Raw genomic sequence first — 3,944 nt, 5'->3', positions numbered from 1 at the left:
AAGTTAACCATCTTTATATACGTATGTATTTTGACCAATTATTTTAACTTACAAAACTTTGTGGTATTTATATGTATACACACACACACACACACACACACAAGGAGAACATATTTTTCCTTTACACGAAAATATATTTGTTTAATAAAAAGTTGCTTTTTATAACATGCATCACATCTTCTCTCACACTTATTTATAAAACCTTCTCTCTCTCTCTCTCTCTCTCTCTCTCTCTCTCTCAAGAAATCCTTTTCTCATCGGTCACTGCTTCTTGAAAGTAAAAGGACTTCCTTGTCCTTTTGTAAATTCAAAATAGCCCACATACTCCTGGATGTCCTTGTGGGATCCAGGGTTGAATTTAAAGTCCTAACTTATTCACTCTTATTTATAATTTGACGAAAAGATGTTCTTTTACAAACTATTCACTCTATTTGTCCACCATGAAAGCTTTTCATTATTTAAGATGTATCAATAGAAATGGTGGGGAAAAAAAGATATTGAAAGAGGGTTTGAGACCCGATATAAAGGGGACTCTCTTCTTCATTTAGGGACTTTTGGAATCCCCTACTTGATCCTCCCCTCTTTCATTCCAACCATACACATAGGGTAATCTCCGGATTTTAGCCACCTGGGAGAGGACAAGCAGAAAAAATAGAGTAAACTCCTTTGAATGAGTGAATTCCAATCCAAACCTTTGGATTTTAGCTTAGTCTTAGGGAAGCTTCTTCCATCCAAGCTTAGTTGTATAGTTGGTTCCTTCTAAAGCTATATTCGTACAAGGAAATACCATTTATGAAACTGTATTGCAAAGCTTGCTTCCACATTTGCTTTGCCTTTTTATTTGTGGAATTATAAAATATAAGATTTTTATATGTTTTATTCAATCGACTTGTCTACTTTGATATCCTTTTGTGCTATTTGATTTCCTTGGAAGGTACTCTTTTCTTTGAGCCTGTGATTAGATATCTAATTGAGAAGTATGAATTTGGAAGGTACTTGACTCGGCTCACCAGCATCAATGATCTAGGGGTCCAATCTGGAAATAAGAGTTGTGCATCCAGAATGAGCCCAAATCTGAGAAAAAGCATAATATTTAGATGAATGTGTGAAGTCCAAATAATCCAAAAGCTCGTGTGAAGCCTGTGACACACTTTGACTCCAATAATAATCATATTATATGTCATAAAATATTACCTCAATACTATATAAAATTCTTAGGTGGTTACAAATTAATGGTCTCTCCCCATTATCATTTTAGGATATGAAATATAAAATGTTATAATTAAAAGTTGTATTTCTTCATTTTACATATAATTATTAATATATCAAATATATGGATTTTGTTTAAATGTAATTGTCCTTATTGATAATCATTATATGATATTGACTGATTGAATATGAAATTATTATTTTCTAATGGTTAAGTTTAAAATGATACCCTTAAATTATTACTCAACAACATTCCATAAATATTTCATCAATTCATTTAATTACATTTGTAGAGAATATATTTCCTACACATTTTAATAATATTTATAATATAATATTTAATATTTATTTCACATGCATATTTGTATTTTTGTTTATATTATTATTTATATCTATATTATAATATTTATAAAAATATTAAATTTATTATTATAAAAACCAATTGGGTAGGTAGATAACTAAACATTAATAATATTTATTAATTTTTTTATTAAAAAATTAAAAAAATAAACATTTAAAAATTTTCATAGAAATTTTATGCAAAATTCAAACATTTCTATAGAAATTATGGAATTTTGGACAAAATTGTGAAGGAATTGATATGGATATTCAACAAAAAATTTAATAGAAATTTTATGGAAATATCAAAAATTTTTGTGGAAAGTTTAGAAATTTAATTCATTTCCATTTGAATCCAAGATTTCCTATCCACCATTATGGAATTTTGAACAAAATTGTAAAGGAATTGATATGAATATTTGAAAAATTTTAATAGAAATTTTATGAAAATATAAAAAATTTCGGTGGAAAGTTTAGAGATTTTATTCATTTCCATTTAAATCCAAGATTTCCTATCCACCATTTGGATATATGGAAATTTTGGTGAAATCTCCATGAAAATTTTGATTTTTAAACCTTGTATATATGTGATAATTTTTTGGTGTAATAATCGCATGTCCATCAAAATAGTGTGGATTTGATGGCAACTGGTGGTCATTGTATTCTCTATTTTACAATAATAGATGGAATCCAATGCTTAAAAGGTAACCATTTAAGTTAATACATTAGTTTATTACATTCTTTGGTGAACAATTTGGTATCCATAGTATTATTTCACTTAGTATATTTGCTTAGCATATAGGAAGACAGTGGGGGGAAAAAAGAAAAAAAAAAAAAAAGAAGCCATTAGGATAGCTAAAGTTTATTATGGCTTTCTTATGAGCTCCTTTTAAATAATGAAGTGTCATGAAGAACAATAAGTTTTGTTATGACATTATTATTTTAAAAATTAAGAATTGCTAAGAAGTAAATCTAAACATGTATATCAAATTAGTATTAATATATGGATAGAAATTGGCTTTTCAAAAATAGCCCAATGACAATATTGATGTTTCTAATTATGAATTTTAACTTTTATACTCATATGATAAGTTTAACATGTGGAATAGATATTGAAATAAAATGGCTATTCCACAGGATGAATTATTTCTATGTTTGATATATTTTAAATTTCAAGAATATTTATTTCATAGGAATACTTATTCTCCTATTTCAATGAATAGCTGTTAGAAGTACTTCTTCGCACCACCATGTATGTCGAATCTATAGATTGAATCTTAAAAAATGAAAGGAACATGAAGATTCTTAGGATACTGGTGTTGTACAGGCTAAAATCACTTCGATGCTTAAGTCAGTCAGAGTATTTTGGATGTCAAAATACAATTAGGGTTCGTATGTGGTGTACCTTCTGTATGGATTATAATGTGATTATTATCAACTTTGGTACTAAGTTTTCATGGGTGCAACAAGGAAATCGGGTAACCAAATCCTAATGAGTTGGACCATAAGCCTTATTTTAGGAAGATAGGGATTCTAGGAGTCAAAACGACATTGTACATGAGCAAACTGAGCTATATGCAAGAGAGATTGACTGAACGGCATGCCAAACGCATGTCACAAGCATATGTCTCGACCATTCCATGATAAACATCTTCAAACGACCCTTGACATGATGCCTTAGCATTTCTAAATGAGACGTAACAATTATGGTGGTAAGACTTACCCATTCCAAGGGTGAGGCTCATCCAATCTGACTTATGTATCAGATAAAAAATCCTCCAATATTGAGACAGGTGTAATAGTATCTGTAGGTCTCTTATATGACAAGAGTGTACATAGTTCGGTCGATTTGGATTACATATTAATCAGACACATGATGCCTCAATGAATGTTAAAATGAATGTTACTATATCCGCACAGCTTTTATAATGGTTGTTGTATAACTTGACCATATCCACCTAAATAATCACCTTCTTTTAGGTAAGTCATATCTGGGATTATGATTCACAATCAAAATGAATCATACCTCTACAGTCAGCTTCCCATTCCATTAAGTGAAGAGTTTCACTTGAGGGGGTAACAAGAGTAAAATGTCTTACTGATAATTTTGAGGATTCCTATAATTTCAGCCTTAAATTGACACGATATACTAAATTAGACATTGATGAGACATGATGAGGTGGTATGATTTCCAAAGCCTAACAACTGCATTCCCTTTCACATCAAAAGTCTCACAATTGGGACCATTGATTTGAAATTTAGATTTAAGATCATGGTCATCCATCCTCGGTCATATAAACACTTCAAAGCACACTATTTTTCATTTCACTTTGGAAAAGCTTTTGAAAAACCAAAAACCTTCAAAACATCCGGTGGATTTAGAAGAAAAAGGCTAA

Source organism: Ziziphus jujuba, chromosome 3 (genome assembly GCF_031755915.1).
Source record: "Ziziphus jujuba cultivar Dongzao chromosome 3, ASM3175591v1".
Taxonomy (NCBI): Eukaryota; Viridiplantae; Streptophyta; class Magnoliopsida; order Rosales; family Rhamnaceae; genus Ziziphus; species Ziziphus jujuba.
The sequence above is the reverse complement of the archived record's forward strand: the minus strand, read 5'-3'. Positions refer to the sequence as shown.